The sequence below is a fragment of the Rhipicephalus microplus genome, chromosome 7 (assembly GCF_043290135.1).
Source record: "Rhipicephalus microplus isolate Deutch F79 chromosome 7, USDA_Rmic, whole genome shotgun sequence".
Classification (NCBI taxonomy): Eukaryota; Metazoa; Arthropoda; class Arachnida; order Ixodida; family Ixodidae; genus Rhipicephalus; species Rhipicephalus microplus.
Genome location: NC_134706.1, coordinates 150097614 through 150114354, shown reverse-complemented (window position 1 = coordinate 150114354; position 16741 = coordinate 150097614). Strand labels below are relative to the sequence as shown.

Here is a 16741-nt window from a genome sequence, read left to right as displayed (position 1 = left end):
CACTCTAGTGAAGGACCTGTTATCTTTGATAAGTCGTTCAAATTGTGTTCTAAAACCAACGTCAAGTGTTGTTTTTCTTCTCCCAAAAAATGCAAAGAAAAACTAAATGCACACACATCAGGAGCTCATGATTTCATTCTTTTTATATCAAAACTAAGAATAGCTTACAGCAGAATGATAAAGTATTTAATTTCATAGAAATTGTAATGGCTTTCTGAATCTCACACAAAAGAACAGATCATTTTCTTCCTTGGAATGTAATATTGAGTGCCTTGTGATTGTGCTATCTGAATTTGCCACATTTGTTGACAGTGCATAATAATTCACACATGAAGGGGCTATAATCTTAGCTAATGTTAATAGTACTCTTCGCACATGATTTGCTGCTAAAAGAAGATGCATTGCCTGTCGAGCTAGTAATACGTGCTCAGGACATCACCACTGCAAAGATACACCAGCTACAACCAAGAAAGCGCACACCTGCAGTAATTAGTCCAGACTTTTCGTGTTTTCTGCTGTGCCAATAAGGCTGGCTGAGTGAGCACTGCATCCAGTACCAGGAGGCTGCAGAGACAAAGGCCTACTTACAAAACACTCACCAGCTAAGAGAAGTACTGACGTGCCAACCATACAAAACAAAATGCCGGAGACAAGAGCGGCGATTACTTTTACAGTCCATAAAACATGCTAATAGTTCAAAGTTGTAACGTTTCTGAACTTCCAGCCAAGTAAAATAAGGGTACACTGAGAAAAGATATTGGGGATACGCCATCAAGAAATGACAAAACAAGAACCGACGGAGGTTTGTCTTCCTCACATGAACAGCCTTCAACTTATAAGGTGAGTAAGTAACTGACAAACAATGAGTGCACGAGGAAAAGCTGTCAAACGAGGTCGTCAGAAGTCAAATGACACAGGATGGAATCGGGGGTGGTGCCAGGGTAGGCACAGGGAGGCTAGACTGGAGCCCCCCTCCCTTCCCCAATTTTTGCCTGACCCCTGTGCTGTGTTATGACTATGTGTTACGACTATTTTTCCAAGAGGAAACAAAGTTGTAACACAATGGCCAAGTTCCCCGACTCTCTGCTCCTCCTGAAGAACCTCGCTTATCGTGGGTGCACCCCCGGAATAAACCAATCCTGGCACCGACCCTGGCTAAAATACAATAAGAACAACAGAAAACTCACAGCAAATGTTACCACCATACTTTGACATTTTGTTTCTGTGCAAATGAATCTAGCGAGAAGTTTGAGGAACATAAATAAAAGCACCAAAGTCCACACCTGCTAGTACCTGCTTTCATTATAGTGCAAAGATCTGAATAAGCATGAAAAGAGGAATCCTACGAAGCGCAATATTATAAAGCAACATAAGGCTGTGTGGCCCTGACTGAGACAACACCACAACAAAAAGAAAAACATTTCAGGCATGCCAGCAGTTCATGCACAGCAATGAAAATTCATGAAAACCTACCTTCTATGCCTTTCTTGCACAAGAACATTAAGAGGAATACACACTGATTAAGAAGAAAGCCATTACTCGAATATGGCTTTCATGCACTGATGGAAGATACTTGGACCTGAATTTTTAACAATGGCTTCAGTACAACCCTTGAACATACCCTCAAAAGTGCTGACTGCAAGTGAACGAGACATGAAGGCTGGCTACAATGCGACACGATGAACACATCAACCACACGCCATGAACTTATGCTAGAGTGGATGCCGCAAGAAATATTGGACACTGGGAACACTCAACGTTCCTAACCGAAATCTTGACCTCACAAACTCAATAAGAATGTTCCGAAGGCCTGCTGCCCATCGCCATAATGTGAAACAGGGGCATATACACACAAACAACTCACCTTTAGGTGATTAAAATACTTTTGCTTCCAAGTTTATAGAAACTGTCTCACCAAATTTCTCTCTAATAAGCTCACCACCTTCATCGTTGCTGAGAGTGTGTTCAAATTAAAGGAGACAGAGGACACTGAGGGGGGGGGGGGCTGCATGCAGATGGTGTTCTTCGAATAAGTGAGCAATGGCCTGCATGGTCATCTTTGACCACCTTTGACGTCTGAGCCATTTGTTTTAGTCACGTCGACATGTTAGTGTAGTAGTTAGGCCTAATAAGGCCTGAAAGACATAAATATCAGTAGGAGAGGCATGCAAACTTTGAGACGCCTTTTATTTATTGCAAATTTGAAGTGTGTTAGAAATAAAAAAACACATTTTTGCTCTACCTACACTGTGTATGTTATAGAGAAATATTTGTTCTGTGTTTCTACTATCTTTCTACAAGCAATGAGTGGATAAAGCCAGGCTTCCTTAAGCTAAAGTGAGGCTTAGAAGCTGATCAGAGAATGACAATCAACGTGCTTTCTTGTATAGCCCCTGTCAGACTCGACCCTCATGTTCATTATTATTATTATTATTAATATTATTATTATTATTATTATTAATATAAATATATATTATAAAGGAGATTTATTAAGCAGAAAGGTTGATGCTTGGAAGGCTTGGAAGGCGATGCACCAGCCACAATTTCCGAGCTCGAGCCGCTCCTGCACACTCGATGCTGCTGCCTCTGCGCCGGAGTACTTCCTCTTCTTTACAATGGCCCCACGGAGAAAAAAGGAGCCATCTTGGTGACTTGGTTCTGTGCAGGCGGCGTTGAACCGTGGTACTGCTTGAGCCTCTGGACGTGTACAACCTTGCGGTTGCGACGTCGCAAGTCTGATGGTGGCATAAGAGGCTCAATGAGGTAGTTTACAGGCGAAGTTTGTTTGAGAATACGATATGGCCCATCGTACTTTGGCAGAAGTTTGGAAGAGAGCCCAGGTGTGCGATGCGGCACTGACAGCCATACAAGAGCACCCGGAAGAAAAACGGGAGTTGAGTTCTGGGCATCATGAATTGCTTTTTGCCTGTTTTGGTCATCGCAGGTAAAGCGACGAGCTAACTGGCGGCATTCTTCTGCGTGTCTGGCGGCGTCCAAGATAGGTAGGCACTCGAACGCGTCCGGTCGATAGGGCAAGATTGTGTCAATGGTGTGGGAAGGGTGACGGCCGTAGAGGAGGTAAAAAGGGGAGAAGCCTGTTGTCGCTTGCGTTGCCGTATTATAGGCGTATGTAATGAATGGGAGGACTAAGTCCCAGTTAGAGTGGTCAGGCGTCACATACATAGATAGCATGTCACCGAGAGTTCGGTTAAAGCGCTCGGTAGCCCCATTGCTTTGAGGGTGGTAAGCAGTACATGTGCGATGTACAATAGCAAACTCAGCGAGCAAGTTTTCAATGACCTAGGACAAGAAGGCGCGGCCGCGGTCACTGAGGAGTTCTTGAGGGCCTCCATGACGCAACACAAAGTGACGCAGTATGAAAGTGGCAACCTCCTGTGCTGTAGCCGTTTGAAGAGCAGCGGTCTCAGCATAGCGCGTTAGGTGGTCTATAGCAACTATTATCCAGCTGTTGCCAGTCGGAGTCAATGGAAGTGGCCCATAAATATCTATTCCAACCCGTTCGAAGGGTAGGGAAGGGCATGGTAAAGGCTGCAGTTCTCCGGCGGAGGCGTGTGGTGGAGATTTTCGGCGCTGACATTCGGCACAAGAGCGGACGAAGTTGCGGACGAAGGTATACATACCACGCCAGTAGTAGCAATGTCGAAGCCTTTCGTAGGTCTTGAAGACTCCTGCGTGGCCACATTGTGGGTCAGCGTGGAAAGAGGAACAAATCTGCGACCTCATGGTTCGTGGAACGACGAGCAGCCACTTGCGTCCCTCTGGTGCGTAGTTGCGTCGATAGAGAAGCGTGTCACGTATCGAGAAGTGTGGAACTTGGCGCCCAAGCGTTCGCGTCTTTGGGAGTTCAGAAGTGTCGGAGAGATGATTGAGGAGACGCAGTCCACGGGTCATTGCGTTCTTCGATAGCAATGGTGTCAAAGTCAAGCGATGACAATGTGGAATCGCAAGCGGAGTCAGCTGTGGCATTCTGGGACAGGGGGGAACGGGAAAGGGCGTCGGCGTCAGCATGCTTCCGTCCTGACCGATAAACCACGCGTATGTCGTAATCTTGAATTTTCAACGCCCAGCGAGCGAGGCGGCCAGATGGATCGTTTAACGTCGAAAGCCAGCACAGTGCGTGGTGGTCGGTCACGACGTCAAAAGAACGACCATATAGATATGGGCGAAACTTTCCAAGGGCCCACACAATGGCCAAGCACTCCTTTTCTGTGACGCTGTAGTTGCTCTCAGCCTTGGTAAGTGCGCGACTAGCGTATGCCACGACGTATTCCTGATGTTCCAGTTTACGCTGTGCCAGCACAGCACCCAGGCCTACACCACTGGCGTCGGTGTAGATTTCAGTTGGAGCTTCAGGATCGAAATGGCGTAGAATGGGTGGCGTCTTGAGAAGCCGTCGCAAGAAGGTGAAAGCCTCGTCGCAGGCAGGGGACCACGATAAGAGGTCTTTACAGCTGCTGAGAAGTTGCGTGAGAGGTGATATAATAGACGCGAAGTTTCGGACGAATCGCCGGAAATACGAACACAAGCCGATGAAACTTCGAAGTTGTTTGATGGTGGCAGGTTTAAGAAACGCCGTAACAGCTCGCAATTTCTCGGGATCCGGGAGGATGCCTTCCTTGGAAACAACGTGGCCCAAAATGTTCAGTTGACGCATGGCAAATCGACATTTTTTGAGGTTTAATTGCAAACCGGCGTTAGTTAAGCAAGTAAGGACGTGCTGAAGGTGACGTAAGTGTGTGTCAAAGTTAGGGGCGAAGACCACGATATCATCGAGGTAACACAAGCATATCTTCCATTTTAGCCCACGCAGGATGTTGTCCATCATTCGTTCGAACGTTGCAGGTGCATCGCAAAGTCCGAAGGGCATGACGATGGATTCATATAAGCCGTCTGGCGTGAGAAAAGCGGTTTTGGGGCGATCGGCCTCCGCCATAGGCACCTTCCAGTAGCCTGACCGCAAGTCTAACGAGGAAAAAAACTCGGCACCCTGCAACCTGTCCAAAGCATCGTCAATGCGCGGTAGTGGATAGACATCCTTAAGCGTGATCTTGTTCAATCGCCGGAAATCGACACAGAAACGAATAGAACCGTCTTTCTTTTTGTCGAGAACCACCGAAGACGCCCATGGGCTCTGTGAAGGTCGAATGACGCCTCTGCGAAGCATGTAGTCTACTTGGTCAGCAATGACGCGGCGTTCTGTAGCGAACACGCGATATGGTCGTTGTCGCAGCGGTGAGTGGGACCCAGTGTCGATGTGGTGTTCTACTGCTAAGGCACGGCCGAGAGATGCTTGTTCAACGTCAAAAGAATGGTGGTAGCTCTCAAGAATGGTGAGGAGTTGTGAACGCTGCGAAGATGTCAAATCTGCAGCGATGAATGGTTGAAATATGTTTGCCGATGTTGAGTCAGGCGCTGAGACGACAGCCAGTTCACAGACGGAGGTAGAAGGCACCTCATCGGGGACGGATATATTTCTGGAAAAACTGATTGTCTCGACGTGGCCAAGGCACTCGTGACAAAGTAGGGATAAAGACGACGACTCATGATTATAAATAGGCATTTTGGTTGAGCCTTCTACAAGATCGAGAGCAGCAAAAGGCAGGGGGCGGGCTCTTCGGGCGACGAATATTGGAGATGGTGTGAAGAAGACCGTGCCGTCGAATATGGCGCTGCATGAAACTGGCACGAACGCAAAAGAGCATGGAGGGATGTAGGTGTCATCGCTAACGACAAGTTTAGCAGCAAACTGGGTGTCGACGGACGCTTGGTCATCCAGTGAGCAAAATTCAACCTCAGCCCTAGCACAGTCGATTACGGCGTTATGACGCGACAAAAAGTCCCATCCCAAAATAATATTATGAGAGCATGATGAAAGAACCACGAACTCTATCGTATACAGAACGTCCTGAATTGTCACGCGGGCTGTACATACTGCGGTCGGTTGAACAGGTTGAGCACTGGCTGTGCGAAGCGATAATCCGGAGAAAGGCGTCGTAACCTTACAAATTGAGCAGCAAAATCCAGCATCTATAACAGAAACAGCTGCACCAGTATCTACAAGAGCGACAGTAGGGATATTTTCGACGAACACATCAATAACATTGGTAGGTGACAAATGAGGACTTGGGCAAACCGAAACTTGCGCAGTTCTTGCCTCAGGAACTGCGTCGTCTAGTTTTCCTCCTCGTTAGGCGGGGGCCGTCGACGCATAGGAGAAGGCGAGCGGTGGCGTGGAGAAGGCGAGCGAAGACGTCCCGACCGAGGGCGGTGGTCGTCCTGGTAGCGGGCTGGCATGGGAGTGGAGGAACCGTATCGCGCGTTGGGGTCAAGCGGGAAGAAAGGCTCACGGCGGTCTTCATTGGTGATATGCGTCCAGTGGCGGCAATACCTTGCGACGTGCCCGGGGTATCGACAAGCGTAACATATCGGGCGGTTGTCGAGGGTGCGCCACGGGTTGGCGGTCTTAGTGCTGGTCCAGTGAACTGGAGCTGGGGGATAGTTCGCGCGAGGCTGGAACGGAGGCGCAGGCGCCTTGCCAGTTGGCATGGCTGCAGCCGCGGCATAGGTGAGAGGAGCAGCCACAAGATTAGGCTCGCGAGCAGCTGGTAAGGCCTCAGCGACCTCTCCTTGAATGACGTCACCTAAAGACGAAGGTAAAGTTGTGGTAGCTTCTGGTGTGAAAGGCACCACGGAAAGCTGTCGTGCAACTTCTTCGCGGACAAATGCTTTTATTTTGGCTATTAGTGACGCTTGGTCATGACCACTGATCACACTAGACAGTGATGCCAAATCGTGCAATGGAGGACGTCTTGTCAGAGCTCGCTGCTTCCGCAATTCATCGTAGCTTTGGCAGAGGCTAATTACGTCGTTAACAGTGGTCGGGCTTTTCGCCAAGAGCATTTGAAAAGCGTCGTCGTCAATCCCTTTGAGGATGTGCTTACATTTTTCAGCTTCCGTCATTTCGGCGTTCACGCATCTGCACAAATCGACGGCGTCTTCTATGTAACTTGTGAAGGTTTCACCCGTTTCTTGTGCGCGTGTGCGTAAACGTTGCTCGGCACGAAGTTTTCGGACGGCAGGTCGATCGAAGACTCATACAATCGACGTTTTAAATTGCGGCCATGTTCGGACGTCTGCCTCGTGGTTTCTAAGCCAAAGGCTGGCTATACCCGCGAGGTAGAACGACACGCGTGTCAACTTGTCCGGGTCCGTCCATCTGTTTAAAGCGCTCACCCGTTCGAAAGCCGAGAGCCAATCATCAACGTCGTTGTCATCTGTTCCACTGAAGATTGGAGGCTCCCGCTGAGGAACACTGCCTGGACAGGTGGCCGGAAGAGATGGAAGCGTCTGCTGATCGGCGTCCGGCATAGCAGAAGGTAGCCGTCGAGAACGGAGTTCCAGGATGGTAGCGGGAAGGTGTAGGGTACGGTACCCGGCACGGCTCCACCAATTATAAAGGAGATTTATTAAGCAGAAAGGTTGATGCTTGGAAGGCTTGGAAGGCGATGCACCAGCCGCAATTTCCGAGCTCGAGCCGCTCCTGCACACTCGATGCTGCTGCGTCTGCGCCGTAGTACTTCCTCTTCTTTACAATATAGATAATCACATGTTCCTCAATTTATATGGGCTTCCTTAAACTCGAAAGCCATGCCTTGCTCCAAACAACTTTTTCAATATGAAAAATGCCATCACTAGCTGTCCTCTTAATTGAGTTGTCTTGAATGTGTGTTTGATTCAATGAACTGCTGGAAATTTTGCTGCATTGATTTACTGTCAGCGACAAATTCATTTCATTACACTAAAGCTGCCGGGAGTCTGAATAGTAGTATTATTACAGTGTGCTAGTGTTGACTCAAAAAATAACTGCTCAGGCAGAAAATACACAATAACTGTAGCAACAATAGAGTCGAAAAGAGTTCATACTAGTGGATTTTCACATAAACAAGCAGGGGAAGAGCTACTATAACTAATACTGAGATCCAGTAAGCTTTCTAGTTTTTAGATTGGCACGACAAAGAAGAAAAAAAGACTTTTCAGTAACATGCGCAAGCACAGGCTTCTCTTGTCCTGTGCTGATGTTTTGAAAAAAAAAGTAACCAATTGAGAAGGTGCAGTCAGAATGAAAAACAATCTTGCATCAGCTTTCTTTGAATTATACAGCAGGGTAAACAAATCATTCGTTCTTGTGTACAGCTTGTTTTCTAATTTTTTGGTATTGCTGGTCAGTTTTGCGTACTGCCATGTGGATGTAGTAATGTATGTTTTGTAATTGTGAATAAACTTCAGACGCGAATCGGCACTTGTGTTTCTGTGGCTAGTTTGTTTTTATTCTTCTTCGTTGTACTGTTCTAATATTACAAATTCATACCAACTTAATCTGTCAGTCCTATTCAGGCTTTCTGGCTCCTATAGTTGTATTACTAAACCATGTCAGAGTTATGACCGTGCATGCCTCTCAAAATGTTTGGAGGACAGTTTGATGTACGACAGGGTTCACAGCATTCATCACATTGGTTTCGTGAATATTGCTTTTTGCTGCTTAGGGGCACATGCACGGTCTTAATCTTTAATTTTTGCAAATGTGACTTTACAAGCTTCAGTGCTTTTATGATGTGAATAAGTTAGGAAGGACAATTAAGCATGACTTACGACCACGAGCTTGTTGATCTACAAATGAAACAAAGCTCGAGATGCAAGACCACACTGTCTTTTATTCTAACTGATTCAAAATTCAGTTATTTAGAATAGTGCCTCAACCTTTTTTCAAGTGAGGTCTTGTTGCAGAGGCCAAGCTCACAGCAAACATGAAGATACACTTTATTTTTCTTAGCACTTGAGCGTAAGTACCAGGCAATAAAAAATTGAAAATGCGTTCTCACTATTTATTTGTGGCACTCGAGAACTAGCACATTCTTAAACCCCTGCAAAACATAAATTTACTGATTTATAATATTACATTACAGCTGTTATTCATTAATATTTGTATCCATCATAACTCAGGTGTCACGAATTCAATGAGGCATTTTTTTTCGCACATAAATTATTATTTCAGATATAACAAATGCATAAAACACAGAAAAAATATTTTCGCTTTGCCTGAAGAAATGATGCTGGCAAAGGCTTTATTACCTAAATTGACTTGACGACTAGTTATCATGCAATTTTAATCACGGCATTGTGGGTAATGCTTATTGATGTTATGTAAGTGGGATATTTTTGCTGTTGCAGGCCTTTGTGCACTGATGATGACTTCTGCATAGGAAATGAATCATCTGTCTTCTTTTCATAAAATTTCCATAAAAGTTACTTGAGAGAAAGGGTTTTTTTTAAGTTAACAGCATGACACCAATGAGGGATGGATATGTTTGCGCATATACGCAACTACGTAGCGTCTTGCCTGGAGTGCCAGACAACAAAACCCGAACGCGGCGTCTTTCCGTTTTCCTCTTCGCATGCCAGCAAACCGCTTTTGGCCAATTACGCGGGCCCCGACTCTCAATGCCGGAACGAGACAGTCCCGCACCAGCTCAACAAAGGCCGAAAAGATAAATGCAAAAGAAAACAGCGAGCAAAAACCAAGAAGGCCTATGAAGCCAAACGATGCAGTGAGGTCTACCGTGAGGGGGACTTGCCGTACAGGTGGACTTCCCCACGCGCGAGGAAAAGATAACAAAGGTTTATGGTACCGGCAGCAGACCTTACCGTCTTCTGCGCCGCGTAGGCGAAAACATCTGGCAGATGTTATCCCAAGATGAGCAAAAGCGTCACGTTGGTAACGTTAAGCGTCCAAAGCCCTACCATGTTCGACCCTCTTTTGATGCTGACGACGCCGACGATGAATCTGATAATAATCAGGAGGTGCGTGATCGAGGTGGTGATGTGCGCGAGTGCAGTGCAAGGAGTGTCATCCACGAACGACATCGAGGTGCTCAATTGCGCAGGTGCAGTACGAACAGTCATGAACAGGAATCGTATTCAAGTGTTGTGCACGAGTGCGGTTCGCGAGGGGGTCAAGAACTCCGTTTGCGACATAGTGTGCGCGAGACAGAGGCCAGTGTTCCAGTACAACAGCGCAAAGACTCCGACACTGACACTGAATTTTCACGCCGACTGGAAGACATTTTCAAGTGATGACAACGCTCAACAGAATATCGATGCTTACGACCCGAACACTGAGTTGTATTACATTGCCGACGAGTGAACTTCATTGATTTCCGTTTAGCGATAATTTTTGTTTTTATCTGTGGTTTCAAATATGTACTTGTTTAAGGCTTCTCACCTTTTAGACACATGTATAAGTATCTTTAAATAAGCACCTCACACACTTGTTGAATGCAATACCTTTTTGTGTTTTTAGTCTCTTTGTTTTCGCGTTTTGAAGATAAAATGGGTAGGTCACTCTTTTTCGTAAGCGGGAGGTGTCGCGAAGGCAATGTCTCACGGAGAGCTTTTTCTTTTTTGGCTGCAGATGGAGTTCATTCTTTGCCTAATGCTTTTGTTGGAGGTACTATTTAACGACTTTTCTCGGGGAGGGCGCCTTGAGGAAAAATGAGTCTGAACAGAAAGATTGCATCCGGTCGGTTACGGTGCGCTTCGTGCCAAACCAGGCACCGAGCCGTGCTTTTGACCAGGCTGTAGTAATTAGGTGCCTTGCTTTTCTTCTAACCAGTACCACCACCACCCCAAACGAGCGAGGCGCCGCTTGGGTCCTCGGGGGCAATCGAGCACTTGTTTGTGCGTCAACGCCGTTTTAGAGAATGTCTGTTTCAAAAGGTCGCTACAGTTTTTTGGCGAGGTAAACTTGACGCGACCAGGAGAACTCTTGTTGAGATTGGTTATCCTTGGCTTGCCTGATTGGTCCGCGCACACGTGGACACTGTAAAACTCTAGTTAAGCAGCGACTCGGGCCCTTTTTTGGGGTTTGCGGACTTGGGGTAAACAGCGTATTTCACCACTGAAGGCCAGTCAGTCAAGCCGAGGGGTATGCCACCATTTTCCATGTTTTGTTTTCGTGAGCTAGTGTATTGTGTCAATTTATGTCGTATTAGGTAAATAAACCCACAATAAGTGCTCCCCAAAATCATCGTGTCGACTTGGCCTCGCTTGCCTGCGCGGAATCGCTCCCACGCTTCTTCGTCTGGATGGTATTCAGATGTGTCTAGCTTAACAACCGCGAAGTTTCGCTACAATATTATCGTTTAAGTCTCTCTTTTTAAGCCATGACTGTGTCAAAATACGAGCGCCAAGGAAGCCTACTTGAAACGTTAAGCATGATGGCAAAAATTTTCATCTGCAGCAATGTATCAAAACCAATTTCGCTTTTGTTAATCATGTGTAGTTAGTGGTTCAGATAACTAAAGCTTGCACACAGGGATGTTTTTACCATGGTAGAGGGGAAGTATGGGGCTTAACATGCGCTTTCAGCAAATATCTGCACATTTTTCATAACAAGAGGGAAAGGGCCACGTTGTTACAAATGTTATTCGTTTTTCAATGTTTTGTGGTTCGTAACTCTTTTTTTCTGAATCAGATCTACTTCTTTAAGCTAATGCAGTATGTAGGCAATACAAATAAATGCCTTTAAAGAACAAACTTCTGTCGTGAACGACGCACATGAATTACAAAAGTACAACGTCGACTACTTTAGTTCATGACATATTGCGGTAAATAGAAAATACGTTATGCAATCACGCATTTTCAGAAGAAATAGTAATACACAACTAGCTGGAATGATTCAGTAAAAAAATTGACAAATATATTCAGGGCACATTTTCTAACGGCTGAAGTCCGTTTTTCACGGTCCGAACACTGTTTCAAATTTAGCAATTTTGGTTTATTGGGGGGCATTTAGTATACCCTTCCCGTTCATCTGTGCGTTATCATGATCATGAGTTGGTCAAGCATCCTAATCATTGTCGCGTATTACCATCCTAATTCTTGGTTCTTCGTAGCTGTCACCTGCAAGATCTTCGGGCCTAATAAAGATCACCCGAACCAAGATCTTATACGTGGTATGTCACACTTAAACCCAGTGTACTGATGTCGTTAGTTGGGTACGTGTCATGAAGTGACCATGACACATTGCCGCTGTAACAACCTTTTGTGCCTTGTGCAATATGTCTTATATCTTCTTTAATGCTCGAAAATATGAGCTGTGGCCAAAATAATGAAAACAACACGAAATTGCTTTGAAACAATATTTTTATGCAGAAAAATTTACGTTTTTTTTGTGTGTGCATTTGTTTGTATGTATGCTGTTGTCAGCATCTTGCAATATTGTGATTGGCACTTTGTGTCATGGTTATCACCACCGTTGAATAACTTGATTATGATAGTATTTGGGACATAATTTTTTGTCAGGATATCATCAGGTTTAGATGGCACTTTTTTGCTTTCGGTATTGTATCTGTTGCGGACACTAAGGGGGGGGGGGGGGGAGGAGGCCTATTGTCAAACGGTTGAGGCCATCAAGTTTTGTCTCTTTGGGCAATACCCAACATAATGTTGAATGAAATAGAAAGCGTCGGCTTCTTTACGGCAGATTCTTGAATAATTACGAGGGGCAAATAAACCAGGATGTAGAGAAATAGACGACAGATGGGCAAAGTTGCAACTCTTTATTCACAACAAAGGGTAGTGAATATATAGAGCGGAGAGCTCATCGAAAATGGAGGGCCCAGAGATGTCTATTCCATTTATGTAAAAACAAGAAAGGGCACTATAAAAGTTGTCTCAAGGCAATAAATCCCAAAAAGCATCTTATTTTTTTTGAAATACCTAACGAGGAGCTAATCGCGCCTAACTGCAGCTAATCCCACTTATTTTAATGTACAATGGATCGAGCAATTCCAAAAAAAAAACATTTTGATTACTCCTGTTCTTACTATTATGCAGTGGCGTAGCCAGGAGGTGGCGCAACAAACCGATTCCCCCCCCCCCCCCTATTTGTTTTCCGCCATAACCTTAATAGCGAAAAATGGCCAGTTCAAGAAGGTGCCCCCCGTCTCTGAAAAATATATGCCTGCGCTTCTGCTCTCATGTCAAGTGAAGCTTTGCATAGTAGGAAGTTTTCTAATAGTGTACAAAAACGCTACTCGTTGCGGTCACTGCAATTACGCGCTGCGTCCTGACACTAACCGCCGTTAGATTTTGAGGTCCGTCAACAAGAAATGCGAAATAGCGTGCGGGCCGTAAGGTCTGCAAAGCTTCTTAGCGTTTGCCGGGGACAAACGCTATTCGGAAAATCATATTCCACCCATACGGAAACGCAACGCCCGCAAAGCCCGCAACAAACCGCTAACGTAGCGTACGTTATTCAAAAACACACTCTTTTCTTTTTTCCCGAAACATTTGCGATCGTGTAATAGCTGATTATCCGCATTATGCACTTTGTGGTCGCCAAGGCGATTATGAATAAATATGCGTGTTTGGCTGATGTACGCCTTCCACAAGTCAACGGAGCCCAATTTGTAGGGCTCCGTGTTATCGGAAATTTTTTTCGTGAAAATTCGGTGAGTGTTTAGCAGAGTTAAAATTCCAGGCAAAAATATGGCCTTTTTCGGAGTTTGTTTTCCGTAAATCTCCAACTCTGTGCAATTCGGTGTGTTGAATTATTCTCCAACACCGAAAATCCTAGATCAATTGAAATCTACGGACTATAATAATAAACACACGAGGCACAGCTCATTGTTCCTATAGCGTCTAAATGAACAAAAGCATATACAGACAAGCGAAATACCTGCACACAGAACACCTTTGATTTTGAGTTTAGCAACCTCAGCCTAAAAGTTGTTGTAAACCACGCAAGCATACTTGGCGATATTTATGTCAGTCATCGAAGCGCACTACTTTCTATTGACCACTCTGAGCTTTGAAAACGCCCTTTCAACGTCAGCGATAGAAACAGGAAGCGCCAGGAGACGCAGCGCACAGCGAGAAAGCACTGGTTTGTCGGCATAGTGAAGTCTCTAGCACGACAGGGGTGTTACTTTATAGCAGTGATAGTTCGGAAAATCTATCAGGAGCTGACTCAAGTCATCAGTGTCAAGAAGCACTGATTGAAAAAAAATAAGCGCATATTCAAATGCGTTCGAATGCGCACGAAAGCTGACGCCTTACATTTGGGTTCACAACTTGAACATAGTACCACAACAATTCTTTGGTTAATCGCACAGGTTTCTCTCATATGTATGTCTCCACTTTTCGGTGACAACAGCGTACCATATGTTAAAGTCTGCGGCAGTCAGCGCCCGATGATGTACGTTCCGGGCGCAGGCCCTCGAAGAGCCGAATTCCGTTTCAACAACGGCACCGTTTGCTACGCGGGATCGCCTTCTAACATTTCACGACATCTGTAATCACTACCACCTCGGCCGTTGAACCTTACCACCGCTAATGTAGAAATCCCTGCGAAGGTGCGAAGTACTGTGACGACAGCTGCAAACTCGCACCTTTCCCTCCCCTACTTTCTTTACCTCATGTACCCTTTTCTTTACCCATCCTCGTCTTGTAAATATTGATCCGCACGGAAAGCAAATCTTAATCATATCAAGTGGGGGTGCTCTAAGCACCCCCACCCACCGTTCCTCTGAAAAGTAGTTAGTAAAGAGCAGAGGGAAGCTGCCCTGCGCAGCTTGAAACCTGACGTACAAGAGGCCTTCCTGGGTTGTACAAAGAGGATTGCGGAGAAATGCTGAGTGTAGCAACTTCTCCTCATCTCTGTCCCATTGCCGCTTTCATTTACAAAGGAAAAATAAAGCTTTTACCTACCTACCTACCTACCTACCTACCTACCTACCTACCTACCTACCTACCTACCTACCTACCTACCTACCTACCTACCTACCTACCTGTGGCAGTCGTTTAACGTTGATTATCATCAAGGTCGAACAGACTAGTGTGAAACCAGATGTGAAGACTTCAATTGGATCCCGCCATTGACTGATGAGTGTGTGCAAAGGAACGCCCACTGTGGGATGAACTTGGTGTGTCGGAATACTCTCTGCCTTAATTTGAATGAGATCATGACACACGCAATGGTCTTCAGAAACCTCATCTCAACTGGCAAGGTGTGCACGACTTTAGGCGATGAAGAAAAGGCTTTTGAGCTTCTCACACTCTTTCCCCTGAGCTGTGTTGCTTCTGAAGACGAAATGGCAAGCAAGTAATTTAAAATATCTTCTAGAGCTTCATTAGAAGAGAACCACCTTGACAGACATGTGGTATGCATTGACCTGATGGTCATACCCATGGCCAAACACAAAAATACAAACTTACGACGCTGCTTCCGCGACGACTTTAACATAGCAAAAAATGCACAACAAAATCTTGAACTGCATTCAACGAGCTCGCGCTGATTCCACCTTCCAGCGCGTAGTTCTGTAAGTGTCCCGAATCTTTGAAGTGAGGCGCCTTGAGTTCGGGGTTGGAGAGTTGTAAGTGCTTGTGAACGTTATGCGTGCAGAAATCTGAGTCCGAGCACAATACAGATACGTCGAAAGTATTTGAAACCTTCGCAAAGGTGGTTTGTGTAAACATGCCAATTGATTTTGCGTTACACTGCTGCGCTATTTACAAGTCTAGCATGAACGTCCCCCGTCCAGGAAAATCCTCATTGTGGAATCTTGCAAGCACTGTAACTTTGTGGTCAGACGTCCGCGTAATTTTGATGAGTCACGGATGGTGACGGAAATGAGGTTGTCTTTAATTAAAGGCCTTATTGTCACAAAGTATTTTTTCACTGACATCAAGTAGGTATTTACAGTATAGTTGGCATCATATGGGCCAACGGACACTTTTTTTCGAAAGTGGCTGCCGAACAGTCCATACCTGGTGCAGTGAAGTACCAGCATGACTGAGTACACGGCAAAGCTGATGCAGGATGGCGTATCTTCTCTCTTTGAGCGGGTCTGAGCGACGAATTCTTCCAGCGAACTTTGGCGTGGCGAGTTGTCTATGAAATGGGAATAACAAGACGATTTGAAGAAATCGGACTCCAGTAAGACAAGTCTGTAAAACCCCTGACGCAAAAGTAAGCGTACACGACGAAACTTCGTAAAACTCTACCAAGCATGCTGCATTCACTCCCACACAACCATTAATTGAAAGCACCAACACCTCACGAAGATCTCACAATTCCTGACGCAAAGTTTTTCTTGACGCGCCACAGAAAGGTGTCAAGAGAGCACGTGAAGGTTTCAATGAGCAATGTTTCCACGCTGGACCCTCGCTGCGTTGGCTCTCTGAAACTTCTCTCTCGCGCATGCGTGCGACATAAACGTTTACTCAATGTTGTGTAGGCGCTCTAGCACCGCTGTCGCCTGGCGCGTCTTAAGGTCGCTCGGGGGCCGTATCAAGTGGCCGTCACGCTCTTTTCGTGTGGTCAACACACGAAAAGAGCGTGTGGTCACTGTTTGAGCGTGTGGACACACGAAAAGAGCGTGTGGTTGACCTGTTGGCGCCTCTCCCTTCGTGCGCGACATTTCCGTTTAAAAATGTGCGATAGGTGCACTCTCTGATATAATGTCGACGTGCGGTGAACTTTAATGCTGTCAAACCAGAAGTTGTATAAATGAGCTCGTAGAAGTTGCCTTTTCGACAAAGAATGTAACAAGATCATATTGACCGTTGAAATCAAAGTTTATCGGATAATTTCAAATTGTTAAAATTTTATCAACTATTGTTTATCTGATTTTTTTCAGATAAAATGAAAAAACGGAGC

The 16741-nt window shown here is 45.6% G+C and overlaps 1 protein-coding gene across 3 annotated transcripts in view; it reads right to left on the bottom strand.

The window, feature by feature from the left end:
• LOC142767673 (uncharacterized) overlaps positions 1-16741 on the bottom strand; it is a 137243-nt gene that overhangs the window by 6538 nt on the left and 113964 nt on the right. For 2 of the 3 annotated variants that reach the window (XR_012885090.1, XR_012885088.1), the window contains exon 8: positions 14857-15973. The gene's annotated coding sequence lies outside the window, so the exon portion shown is untranslated. Of the gene's footprint in view, positions 1-14856; positions 15974-16741 lie in introns of those variants that run through there. The other variant, XR_012885089.1, reaches the window with a different exon arrangement.